We start from the raw sequence: 14,513 nt of genomic DNA, 5'->3' as shown, positions 1-14,513 counted from the left end.
AGTATACAGGTAACTGAGCCAGACTAGGCTAAAAAAAGAAGCTAGCAATGTAAGAAGCTAGTTAAGTAGTAGCATGTAATGTTCACTTATAAAGTAGGGGATTCACATTCTCCTCATATTGCACTTCACCGGTCGTCTCAAATATCGTTAACGAACACTACATTTAAGCCTGAGATCAGTCATCACAGATCCACCAGTGAAAAACAGTGTGTGGTTTGTTTTTCGACCGAACCGTAAGACAGGCATCGTGATGTGGAAGCGGGCTGTTGTTGTGTTGCTAGTTCACTTTTGTGATGCTGAGGAAAGAGATGTAATGGTTACTGATGTATTAAACTTTATAAACTTTATAAAAATTCACTGCTGGAATTATGACTAATGGTGCCAACAAGTTTACGAACCTGGCATCGGCAAGGGGCTTTTTACACCTGGTCACTTCATGCGTTTTCTGTGATCAGATAGCTATCCGATGGTAAAAAGACCAGGTCTAAATGCCCTCCGAAACGTTTTGGAGAAGGATATAAATCCGATGGTACAAACCCCTTCAGGAGGAGGTCTGGGACGCATTTCTGGATGAAACTGGACAGGTGTAAATGCATGTGGTTGTTCAAGCCACATACGTCAGCGCTAAACTCCTCCCAGACGGAAGTACGTCACTCGCAGGTGATCTTTCACCCAGGCGTCTCATCGGGTCTTAAAAAGCGCTGCTGCTGCCAGCGAAAATGCAGCAAACAGTAAATGCTGTTTTTTTGTAGCATAACCGTCATAACGTCGTAAAAGTTTTTTCGTCTTCTTTTTGATTGCATTCTGAAAACCGCATACACCAAAGTGTGTTCCATTTCAATTCCCCTGGAAATGAGGACAAATATATTTGCATTTTGGGCGGGAGTAGAAAGATGGGATCGATATCCGATTCGCTGAGACGCGTTTATGTGGCCTAATGTAAATGGAAGTTTTAACAAATCAGATAGCTATCGGATCAGAGACAACACACGAAGTGACCAGGTGTGGAAACAAAAGGCCCCAATTGTTCAGTTGAGCCACCTTTCAGAAAGGAAATCTTCACTGTCAATGAAATCCTCTGATTACAAGCACCGCCCTCGAACAAGCCCAGAATCGCCGTGAGTGCGAACTCGAGTTGACCTACTGTAGTGTGAACTGTATTGCATTAATCATATGATGTGGATTAAGCAAATGGCTTTGACCGTAAGCTAATAAAGCACACGTATGATATTTACTCTCACGTCTTATTTGCATCGATGAAACTCCTAGAGATGAATCATACCAACTTTGGGACATTTAGTTTCGAGAGTGATTTGCAAAGATCGTAGCGTTGCGTGCTAACGGGAGGCTCGGAGAGCACAATTACAGAACGTACGGGTGATACGTTAGCGAGAGAGGAGATTTTGCCAGCAATGATTCACTACCTCAATTTCTTTGAGGGCTCAATCTCATCGAGAACTAGAGCAGCACAAAACCGCTTTATACCATCGACTTGGCTTCAGGCTAAAAATAGTTTAGATAGTCCTGACGTGAGATTCCATTCATCAGTACTCAAGTTTCTTCAGTTCAAATCTGGAGAGGGACTCGGGCAGTCTGAAAGCCAACGCACACTCTGTTGCTGACTGAGCTTTTCCTCTCTAAGGCTTAGCTGATGTGCTGCTACGATAGTGCAGGGGAACTGATTGCCCTGGTAGAGGCTGGTTCAAGAAAGCAGAATAATGACTGAAAGAAATCAAGTGAAACTTTATCTTCTTAGACCAGACGCTTGATTTGTTGGAGAAAAAAAAAACTTTTTTGTTGCTTATTTCTGGCCTGCAAAAAAGAAAAAAACATTCAATGGAGAAAGAGAACTTCGAGCAACTACGACGTGACAGACAGAAACCGGATCCTTCCTTGAAGCAAGAGTGCGACTGCTCTGCGAGATAATTCCACTTATTTCCAGTGCACTGTAAGAGGCAGCAGAACTAAGTGGGAGAAAGTGACAGCTGGCATGCTGAGGAGATATTAAAGGCTGGTTTAAATTTCGTCAGAAGCACTACTCAAAAACTACCTCGGGCTAATTTCTGAAAGTGTGAAATCTTTCCGTGTTATAGGAAGCTGCTAGAAACGACTGGTTGCAGGTTTTCAGTCGAAAAAAATGGTGAAATCGTGAATATTGCTCTGTCTGTGGTGAACTGGCATTTGGGCCGGAATTGAAAACGATGCCAGATTCTCCAACAGGTTTGAAAGTGTCATGAGAGAGAAGAGTTTCTAACCTTCTGCAGGCTTCACAAGATTTAAAAACCTTCCATCCAAGCAGCAGGTGAAAGACGTCTGGAATCGATGGCCTTTCAGTGTGAAGTTCGGATGCGGAAGGTCAAATGTGATCGGTTGTCTACCTAATGGGGACATTTCTAAATCTGCTTGTCTGGCCTCTACCGACCGAGACCGAGAATGAGGAGAAGAAACAAAAGAACAGCGGTGCTGCAGAGAAAACAAAAAGGGCTGCTAACGCACAGACAGCACACGAGAATGAAATGAGACGCATGACAAGACCTGTAGTAGTGAGGGCTTGGACTCTTGATGTTAATGTACTGTAACACATCAGCCACTGTAGAATCAGTTATAGTGCGGTAGTTCACTAGGGTGAAGATGTTTACTTACAACAAAACAATTATAGTCTTGGTTGTGGTTGGATTTAATATGGATGAGATGGTATGCACTTATTAATTTCCCCCTTAGCTTTATCCAGACTGTGTTGACTCCAAAGCCTGTTCACCTGGTTGGAATCCCCCTAAAATCTGGGATGAACTGGAACACTGAATGCACCACAAAACATCATCAACTGACTTCAAGTTACTGACCTCACCCATGCACTTTTCTTCATACACACCTCCACGGGTTTTGTTATTGGATTGTGCACGTAAGAACGGTCGCGCGCAGACTGCTTAAAGGTATTGTAGGGTCTCCGATATTTGAGAGATGCTTCAGAAAACTGAGTCGAATTGTATTGTATTGTTCTTCCCTTCAGCTATGATAAAGACACATTTCTTTCAGTTAGTTGCCTGGGTTACGTATGTATGTGTGGGGCGGAGCTATCGATACAGGGGTGGGACCCATTTGGGTTAGGGGCGTGTTTGTTTTGGTGATTTGAAATGTCAACATTGGCTTTCAAACATCGGAGACCCTGCCTTTAACAGCCACAAAAAGAGACGATTGGGATGAGGTAGATTAGTGGTTAAGATGTTGGACTACCAATCAGAAGGTTGAGATTTTGAGCGCCAGGTCCACCAAGCTGCCACCACTGGGCCCCTAAGCGAGGCCCTTAACCCTCGTTTGCGCAGTTGTTCAAAATGAGATAAAAATGTAAGATGCCCTGGATGAGAGCATAAACGCAAATGTAAACTAAAACGTAAACGCAATAGACACCATCGTAACTGACCTACAGTACATATGACTTTGGGTCCATTGCTATTGTTTTCATCTTAAATTGATTCACTGATCCAAATGCGATTGTTAAAGGAATTGATTTGCATGTTTCTCTTTACTTTCCATTTTGATCCTACATAATCTGTCACACTAAATGTGGTCAAAGGGTCTTTTTGCATTTTATAGTAAATACCTCTAACAGATATTCCCATCCTTACAGCTCACGTTGACACAGATTTTGTAACCACGGGCACAAAGGATGAAGTAAGCAAATTAATGGCACGAGTATGAAGTAGTAGCCTACAGGACATACAGTGTGTGTGTGTGTGTGTGTGTGTGTGTGTGTGTGTGTGTGTGTGTGTGTGTGTCTGGTAACGCGTGTTCTGTTGGCTTGACTCGTTCAATGCAAATAGGGATATATTCCCCTTGTTTTTGCTCCCTTTAGTAATTAAGCATGTAACTAACAGGAAAAAGAAATTCGAAGTCTTAAGTTTACGTCTACCCTAAAACGGTGCTTGTTCGACACAATGACAGAAGACAATAACACACACAATATGATCAGGGAAACCTCTGTTTTACTCTGCGGTCTGAGCCACACAGCTTCAATAATGCATGAAGTCATCCTTCAGGGATAATAAAAAAAAGTGGTGCCAGATATCTATTTGCTCATGCTATCCTGTTGTACATGCTGATGCTGGGTCTCGAACCAAGGGGAAATGATAAAGTTTTATGTGTGTGTGTGTGTGTGTATGATAGGAATGTAGAATGAATTCCATTTGAATTGTCAGCCTCTTTTCTGTGTCATTAGGAGATTTCAAAAAGGCAACAATTAGTACATTGAGCACTATGAGACTTTGTGAGTAATACAACCTCTAACTGAAATAGACCGTATATTCCGCACTATAATGCGCACCCAAGAGCCTTAAATTTTCTCAAAAATTGGCCGTGCGCCTAATAATCCGGTGCGTCTTATGTGTGCACTGAGTTCCAAAATCTGTAAAAATGTTGTGCAACTTTGGTAAGCGCTCCGCTTGATTGACTGTCGGACCATTTCCCGCTGACACAGGGACGTGATACGTACACTACGTACGCTGGAAGCGATAAACCAATCAGAGGACATTACGTAATACGTACAGTACGTACGCTTACCTCCGCCACGCCTCCGGTAGGTGAGGACTTTGATGGATTTGTGGGAGAAGATTGATTAAAAAATAGTGTGTGTATTGTTAGATAGTAGAATAAGGTTCAACTAAACACTGTTTTGCTTCCGTTACCTTTTTTGTGGACCGTATGTTTTAGCATGCGCCTTATAATACGGTGCGCCTTATGTACGGTATGGGTTAAGTACAGAAAAAAAACCCGTAATTGAGACTACGCTAGTTGTTATGACGAGTGTTGAGGTTGTGCTCACGAGTCTCACATGTTCGACTGGCTTGAAATCGAGAACTGTAACACACGGCGAGCTCAAAAGGAAACAATTAGTGTATCCAAGATTATACGAGAAACGCTACCTAGTTGCTGTTATAATGAGTGTAGAGGTTGTACTTACTGCTTAAACTCATGAACTGTGACACTCAGCTGGACGTGTGTGTGGGATGTGTGTGGGGGACATGTGTGTGGGACGTGTGTGTATTGGTTTATTTATTCAAATGACACAAGTGTGAACTGTTGTTTTTCAAGGACACGAGTCAAGAGTCGATTTTTTGTGCAACGAGGCCCTGAAGTCCACAGCACTAAATCTATCACAGGCTTTAAGGAAATCCTCTGTACTTATGTTGTTTTTTTACAGCGAATCTTCATGTTCAACCTCAGACACGGGCTCGGCAGGCGAACACAGGGTTAAACAGGCCATCGTTGGAGATCAAAAGCACAAATTCTTCTGCCTGGTGCTCAAGTGCGCATCCAGAGGAGAGAAAAAGAGCATTGCAAGATGCATGAGTGAGCAAGGCTTTGATATTCGTCGTGTTCTGACCTGCACCGACATCCCGTGTCCTGCGCTGTCATCGCCTGGACGTGACACGATCGCTCTCAGGAATATCTCTATGAGGAGGGGATTGTTATTCTACTACACCGAAGAGGTGCATTAAGCTAAGGAGGAGGGAAGTGAGCTGACAAACAAAATCACAATGACGGCGTGCGAGCAAGCGAGCGCCACTGAGATTGTTCATATTACTGTTAAGAAAAAAAAAAGTTGGAGGTGTTGACAGATGCGGAAAAGATTCCTTCCTGTACAACTAAATAAATAAATAAATACGTACATACAACTCCCATGGGTTACAGTATTGCCACTGAACGTATATAGTGCTGTACATCTAAATCTAATGAATAAATTATGACTTATAGGTTAAAGTTGAATGATTCGACTCCGTACTTATTGTCTGAACTCAAGGACTGGCTTTTATATGGATAAAGTTGGATAAAAACTGATGTAAGTGTTGTAAATAAGAGTTTGAAAAAAAAAACTATTATTGCTATTATTTGATTCAATCGACGACTCAAAAGCCTGTGAACATATGATTCATGAGTTAGATCTCGATTTCGTAAGCTAGCTCACGTTCGGTTGCATGCACAATTAACTCTGTGCTTAAAATAAAAATAGCTTGTTTTTTTAATTTATCACGAGTTTCATATCGACACGACACACTGACGAACGCTTGCTGAATTGACTCTGTTCGAAAGTGTACAACTCTTCCAAGTGATTGAATGGATTAAAACGAACTCGATTCGTTTTCGTACATCGAGCAGGATTTGATCGCTTATATTAAAAACCCTGAATGAAATCATACTCGCACCTGAGCAGACACTCAAACCCACAACATTGGTGTTTTTTAACAGCCACGTTACCGCTGATCTAATCTATACATGATTTAATTTCCTGAATATAAAACCCTGATTATATTGTCGTGTCCATCGGCGCCGACATCCTCGTCGTCGTCCGTTTCACACTGTAATCGGTTTATGTTAATACTGTTAGAATTGAACGCGCTCAATCTACATCATTCGTTCTGGTCATTAGAAACTTGTTTGAATCAAGAAAAATCAAGGGTTTTTTTTATTTTTATATTTTTCCTAAATCTGACCGACCACCTATTCTTGTTCCCCATAGACAGGATGGTTTTTAACTCGGTTTTATTCGAAGTTTCGTTCATAGGCCGTGTCTGAAGTTTGGCTTTGCTGATGATGCATTTGGCTCCTTTGTTAGTACTAATGCATCAAAAGAACCACAAAACAGTCAGATGTTAAACAGAAGCCATGATTAGGTAGAGGTTAGAATGAGACGAATACCTATTAGCCTTTATAGCGAAAAAAATGACCCGAGTGCTATTTGGGGAAGGTGTGGCACAAGCAGTTAAGGCTCTGGATTGTTGATCATAGGATTGGGGTTCAAGCCCCAGCGCTGCCAAGCTGCCACCGTTGGGCCCTCGAGCAAGGCCTTTAACCCTCTGTGCTCTGGAGGTGCTGTATCATGGCTGACCCTGTATTCTGACCCCAACCTCCAAAGTTGGGATATGTAAAATGAGACTTTCACTGTGCTGTAATGTATATGCGACAAAATAAAGTCTTCTTCTTCTTCTGTACTAGCATCTATTCAAACAAGGCAGCTGGTTGATGTACTGTATAAGGAGCATCGGATGACAGACATGAGCAATAAACTATTCCACTGTAAACTAATTTTAACGGTGGACATTAACACAAAGCAGCTTTACAGAAATTCAGGATCTAAATTTTAAATGTTACATTTATTCTGTTAAATGAACAAACCAGAGGGTGAGGGAGGTGAGGAAAAAACCTCAAAAGGGGAAGCCGTTCTCATGTGAGGGACACCGGATACTGTGCGGAGTAAAAGAGTTTCCCTTCTATAACTGAGCACTGTGTACAACTAGACAGGAATGAAGTGATGCCATGAAAGTCTGCTAAAGAATCGCTGAACACACACTACACACAGCATACATTTGCACTACACAATAACTGCACAGTGTTTTGAACTGTAAATGCACACATCAGCACTGAGCCGCATTCATATATATATATATACATTATAATATTTTTACTTATAGTTTCTTTTCCCTTTTCCCATGTGTAAAGAAAATTCTATTTTATTGTAATTTTATTGAAACATACACATCTCTCTCTCTCTCTCTCTCTCTCTATATATATATATATATATATATATATATATATATATATATATATATATATATACACACACACACACACACTTTATTGCCAGTGCAAACAGTAAATGCTGTTTTTTGTAGCATAACCGTCGTAACGTCGTAAAAGTTTTTTCATCTTCTTTTTGATTGTGTTCTGAAAACCGCATACACCAAAGCGTGTTCCATTTCAATTACCCCGGAAATGAGGTAAAATATATTTGCATTTTGGGCGGGAGTAGAAAAATCAGACCGATATCCGATTCCCCGTGACGCGTTTATGTGTCCTAATGTAAATGGAACAGTTTTAACAAATTAGATAGCTATCGGATCAGAGACAACACACGAAGTGACCGGGTGTAAAAAGGCCCAGAGAGAGATTTCTATATCTTTTTATTCTTTTTTGTGTCGTCTCGTATTCTAATTGATTCTCGATTTATCATGTAGACAGTCTAAAAGCTTTTTTCTGCAAGTCATACTGTGTACGGTTGTGTAAATCTGAACGAAATATGAAGTTAACAATCAAATCAGTTTTTCTTTTCATTTGTTTGTCTATGTGGTTCTTTACCTTTTCAGTACAAAAGCTTTTCAATACACTTTAAAGTGAATTACTAGTCACTTAACCTTCCTTTAACTGAAACTTCCCCTACTTTGACATGAAGGTTTTGTTCTCGCTCGATATCTCGATGCAACGTTTCAGTTAAAGAAATAGATTTGGCTCGTGTCCTTCGAAGTGCTGCGTTAGAGTCCATGCTGATAAAGCAACAAGGCAGCAAACAGAAACATGGCTCGGATTTCCCACACGCGTGCGATTGACGATGCCGAACACGTCTCTGCAGCCAGATGGGAATTGTGATGTAGTTTGCATGACCTATTGATCGAGTGGGGTTTGAGCTCTCACACGGTGGAGAAATCTCTGTGCTGTCGCTGGATGAACGAGTCATCGATAACAAAAAAGAAAAGCCATAAAAAATTTTTTTTAAAAAACATATTCAGAATCGGTTTTCATTTGCCAGGACCTAGCAAAACCGCACAATTCTGTAAAGCCGTAAATCCTTTGTGACGCGGTCAACAATTAAGATGACGATGCAAATAAACCTGTAATGAAATGCCTATAAATGTTTTACTCCTAATTCCATCACAGCATCGTCTGTCGCCGTGCTCTAGGGGGAAAAAAAACAACAACAACAAAAAAAACTAGTCGCTAATACGCTAATGTACAGCCTGGTGCTGATCGTGATGAGATCTGACAAGGCTTTATGAAAATCAGAAAAACTCTCCGTCGAGGTTACTGCAACTCGCTGAGTAACAAATTCACACGTCCGGCTCTGACAGCTTCCTCGTTCTGTTTGCAGCTCTTTATTTTAGATTTGGGGAAGAAAACGTCCTAAATCCTGGAAGCCCGACAGTAAAGCTGCACGGAAATGAGATTCTGTGTGGAAGAGCTCGGAGTAAACAGACTCTAAAATGACTCGTTTTTTTTTAGACTAGCGTGATCTAGAAGCGAAGAAACTAACAGAGATTTCTATTTAAATCTGTAAAAGTTGAGTTCCTTTTTACTTCTTCAGAGGTTTCAAGATTTGATGAAGCAGCTGTATAAAAAATAAAAAGATCCACTGCATATTTAAATACTTTCGCCTGCCAGCGGCGTTCATAGGAACTAAAGAAAAAGATTCTTAGCTCCATCTCGATACTTTGTTCAATCGATGCACAGATCTCTAAAATCGAGTTTAAAACCGATGTGAAACAACCGTTATTAAAAGCAAAGTATATTCCATCTACAACCAGTGCGTGGTGAAAAATAAAGGCGTAGGTGTTGCGAGTGCTCTGCTTTTAGAGCCTCTGTGTGGGCAGGAGGCACATTTTATGAATTAGACAGACAAAAAAAAGGAAGCAGATAAAGCCCAAGCTCTGTCTTACTGAGATAAAATATCTTTGGAAACACGACGAATCCTTAACGCACGTATCCATCAAGACTTGGAGGCAAAACGGTACGCAACATCTTTCTCCTGCCAAACAGAAAAGCCTTGAGCAACCAGCAAAGAGAATTTCCAGGTCAATCCCAAGCCGTTGCTGAAAACGTACGGGGTTTTACTTCATGCTTTAAGAGCAAACAGTGGACCAACAGTGGACTTGATAATATTATCCAAAATGGCAGAAATGGTTCGAATCGCTTCTGTGATTGACATCTAAATTCTGTAATCCTATTCCATTCAGTACAACTTCATGTCTATGGCACTTTTATCAATGGACATTGTCGAAAAAAAGTTTATTATCATACAAAAGATCATGATTAATATTAAACTTCTATTCAAATGTGTTTGTATTTATCGCTAATGAACAAGCCTGAAGTGACTGAGGTGACTGTGGGGAGGAAAAACTCCCTTAGATGGAAGAGGAAGAAACCTTGAGAGGAACCAGACTCGACAGTCAACCTCATCCTCATTTGGGTGACACTGGAGGGTGTGATTATAAACTGTTATAAACACCGGAGAGTGTTATTATGAATAATGTCCTTTCTACAGTCAGATACATGTCTGACAATTGTGTATTGATGAGGAGGTTGTTGTCACATGGAGTTGGCGTCTTCTCTTACACAACTCAGCTGCTTCTCGCACCTTATCTTGTACTGTAAGCAGCATCCAGTAAAGGTTGTGTATGACACAAGTCACATATTTCTGTCTTCCTCTTCATCATTCTTCTTCCCCACTTCAGCTTCGTTGCTTCGCTCCACTCCGCTATCCACCGTGATCCGAATCTGTGATATTTAAGGCGATAACAGGACGAATTCATACAGCCTATATAGGATCGAGATGCATTTAAAACAGATTTAGAATCGCACTGTGAGCCAAAATCCTGGGAACACTGTGCACTTTTTTTTTTTTTGTGGATGCAAACGCAGAAATGCAAATGTGACAGAGTTATATGCGGCTACGCTCAAAATTGTCTCTGGAATGACTCTTAATCCCGTCTCCGATACTGGCAGCGCCGAAGAGAGCAGCTTGGAGAGAATGTACTGTGGTGCATGAAGTCCTTAAATGTCAGAGAGGATTACCGCAAATACAGTTATTTCCTTTCAGTGTTTGAGGAGGAATGAATGGGAGGGGGGAAATAATTGCATCTGGATTTGTGAAGATTGTGTAAAAACAAAAGCACACACACGCACACACACGCACACACACAGAGGATTCTAAAGCAATAAACAATTTGTCGTTGTGACCCTTGTCGCTTCTTTAACAGAATGTACGTTGTTACTGTGTGTTCTGTGAATGAGAGAGCTGATTCCTGAAGAACATGGTACAGCCTCCCTGTTGCGTTTTGGAGCTTTATCCCTACAGGCCCGAGGCTACGGCCATCTGCTCGGCACCGTGACGGCCTGTATTCCTCTACACAATACCACCGGGTCGGTTTTTTTTTGTTCCTCTTTGGATTAAGATCCTATTTTTTGTTACCTTTCTTTTTTTTCACGCAGAGAGACAGCTGCCACTGTAGTGACTAGATGAGAAGGAAAAACCAAGAAGATCTTCTTGATTAAAGTGTTCTAATGTTCTTCATCTTTAGCGACGTACGATGCATGATGATGACTTAGGGGATGAAGAAAAATACTAAACGATTGAGGGCAGCAACACAGGCTGAAGTGTTTTATTCCTGGTATGTCGTTCCTTGTGTGTCCATGATAAAAGTTAGTACCTCACTCGGCTGTAAACAGTCATTGCCTCAGCAGACTCACTTTTTTCCCTCAGTTTCTCCACATAAATTTCCTCAGGGGAAAATAAGCCTGTAATTCAGGACGCAGAATACCAACACACCCAATATTTTTAAGTACTTGAACCTGACATTATGGAACTGATTAGCAATGTGCTTAATTTCAGCTTAATCATTACAATTCTGTATGTCCATCCATATTTATTCTGTTTATTCTGTGTGTATATATATATATATATATGTGTCATACCACTTCATACTGTATCATACTTATATAAAAACCACACTATATTTACCCTTATTCAGTTATATGTACATATTACTACACCTTCTGTACGACCTCATACCCTTATTTATTACACTTCCACTTGTAAATAAGCCACCTATGCACTTCTGGTTAGAGGCTAACTGCATTTCATTGGCTCTGTACATGTACCTTGCACAATGACAATAAAGTTAAATCTAATCTAATTTGTGTCTTTGTTTTGTAGCTTGCTTCAATCCTGCGAAACAAAAACAAACCGAATAAACGTAACGCTAGGCTAGGTCATTAGCTATCCTTGCATCCAGGTGATTCACGTCGATCGTCCTGATGATAGCTAAGGAGCAAAAACTACTTTGGTTTTTAAGAGCTGGCTACTTTCTATATCTTATATGATATACATTTGTCAGCGGGGAGACACTAATAGAAACAACGAAGCCGGATTACAAAGACTTTGTGGTTCGTATACAGGCCGTGTACCATATAAGGATGAGTGCTGTGAGTTTATGGTCTATGGTTTGATTCTCCGAAAGCAACGTGAACACTACTTATGTGATATGTAAATGTAATATGCACAAAATGAGACCCTATGACACCAGTGTGACGTGAAATCTCGGCACCCTGAACATCCACTAGTTTGCACCTAGTCACTGGAGCCTTCAGAAAACACACGATACTGAAATCAAAGTGTTTTGAGAGGAAGTAGGCTAAGACATGGTATTTTTTTTCCTTTTGCACAGGGAAATATCTTAGGTAAGCATTTCTGCACTTGTATATAGAGCATTAATAACCAACGCATGCAGACCTGCAGTAAAACATTCTGGTGAACCTTCCTGAATCACAGTCAAGAGAAGAAGCAGTGAGTTTAGTCAAAACCTTGATCGTCCAGAGCCCCCAAAAACGATCACGATTGCTACGGTCGTACAGCCTTGGGTTTAACACGCTTCATTTTGTTTTCAGGCTTATTATACGGTTATTAAATGCTAATTGTAAATGTAAACGGGTATTTGAACTCTGCACAAGTGTCTGAAACAATAACGTTGACTACTTTTGGCAGCCTGAAGTGCCCGAGGGTTGCCAAGTTTGGGGGAACGGGACGCAGGAGGCGGCATGTCAGAGTGCAGACATGGGCAATGAGAGCGAGTCCATAAAGACAGTGTAAAAACAGAACAAAGCCTCGAGCCATGCTTTGAATGGAATACCGAGAACGAGGCAATCTGCTCTCTGTGCTTTATCTTCACATCCTCACGTCTGTTTTTAAGAGGAATTTTTAGCAGATTGTCTCTGGGCTTGGTGTCAGTATGGTCGTTCTTTAATACTCTCCTGAAGAGCTGTGTATCCCAAAACTGGTCATCCTGGTCATCAGCTGATTCACAAAGTGTGAATATACAGATCGTCGCGGCCGTGCCGAGGGCTCGCGGTACGCATGAGCAGCTTGGATGGAGGTGTCGGATTCCACGGTGTGAAAACAACAACGTAAACTAACACCCTTTTTGTGGCTGGCTCAACATATAGATGCACAAACAATGTGCAAAACGTGAGTGGAATGAATGAACAAGGCACAAGTACACAATTTTTTCTGTCACGTGAGCTAACATTTCCGACAAGGTGAAGATTCTGTGCAGTCAGCTGACTATAGAATGATCATGGTGGGTTGTCCGGTGTGAGTGATTCTGTGCCCGCTACATCGTTCTTGGCTGACAGGAGCACAACCCCATGTGCTGTTCTGCTTTCGTTCATAAGATGTTCATATTTCACACACAACAGTTTCCAGTAACGATTTTTAATTCGTTTGATTGATTTTTTTTTATATTCATGTTGAAGTGAACGAAAAAAAAAAATTGAAACAGATGATTTAGTAAAACCCATAATGCCTTCACCACATCGATACAGTAATGACGTGCTACCTGATTATTATTGAAATATTTCACCAGAAACCATTTTCTTAGACAATCAGGATAAAACGGGAAACATTGCCACGTGAAACTTATATCAAATAGATCAAGCCGTGTCATAGTTTGCTGTGTATCCATCTTTAGACCTTGTGATTGGAGAGGTCTTTAAGGACTCTCTCACTGATTCTAATAAAACCTCGGAGAAATGTTATAATACGCTTCTGAGACAAAGACTTTGTTCATGGTGTCTGATTAAATGGTGAAGATCCTCTAATGATTGTCCTGATCATTACTAACTTTTGCTTATGGCATCAACAAACACGTTTATTTGTGGTGTCATGTGATAGTGTCCTCCCGCTGGTGGCTTTTAGAGGAGCATCGTATCATCTCGTTCCACACATAACACAGAAATGTTTCTGCTCCATCGTCCAGAGAACGAATACCGACGTCTGTGAGCTTTTGTATGTTTTAGAGGGTTGATAGCGCTGTCCTCTGAGTGTCTTATGCTGCCCTGTGTGTTTTTTCAACCCACCCTGCTTCCTTATTACGGTTAAAGATGACAGGTGAATAGAAACTGGCCAAGAGTTTCTAAAATTGGGGAGAAATACGTTCATAATAGGGTCACACCACATTAATTCTTCTAAAACTACATATTTCTGCTCATTAAGAATTCTTTTAGTTGTTTGTGACAGCAATATCGGGCCAACGGAGACATACACACCTCAGTTATACCGCACAGCAGCATGCACACGTTCTGTATGATGGCTGCTTACCTGCATGAACACACCTGATTTAGAATGTCAAACCAGAAGGAAGACTGTGCAAACTGCGTATGGACGTCAAACCACAGCTTTTTAATACAGAATATGAGCTCTAACTGATTCAGTCACTGACTGGCAGCAGATTAGAGTTTAACAGATTCATGGACGGTCTGCAATAATACATGCAACTATAAACAGATTAAAAAAACCTATGCTGATGTTCTTTAATAATCAGCTCGGCTGTAGTCACGGTAACACCTCTTCTTGTCGAGCTACATCACGGTGCTTCTAAACGTTCTGTATTTAACGTAACCTTGCGTCGGTCCAG

The 14,513-nt window shown here is 41.0% G+C and overlaps 1 protein-coding gene across 3 annotated transcripts in view; it reads right to left on the bottom strand.

Moving 5' to 3' along the window:
• Positions 1-14,513, bottom strand: part of fam184ab (family with sequence similarity 184 member Ab) — a 119,055-nt gene that overhangs the window by 103,459 nt on the left and 1,083 nt on the right. The window lies entirely within an intron of this gene.

The sequence above is a fragment of the Tachysurus fulvidraco genome, chromosome 16 (assembly GCF_022655615.1).
Source record: "Tachysurus fulvidraco isolate hzauxx_2018 chromosome 16, HZAU_PFXX_2.0, whole genome shotgun sequence".
Taxonomy (NCBI): domain Eukaryota; kingdom Metazoa; phylum Chordata; class Actinopteri; order Siluriformes; family Bagridae; genus Tachysurus; species Tachysurus fulvidraco.
Note: the sequence above shows the minus strand (reverse complement) of the source record. Positions and strands in the feature narration are given on the sequence as shown.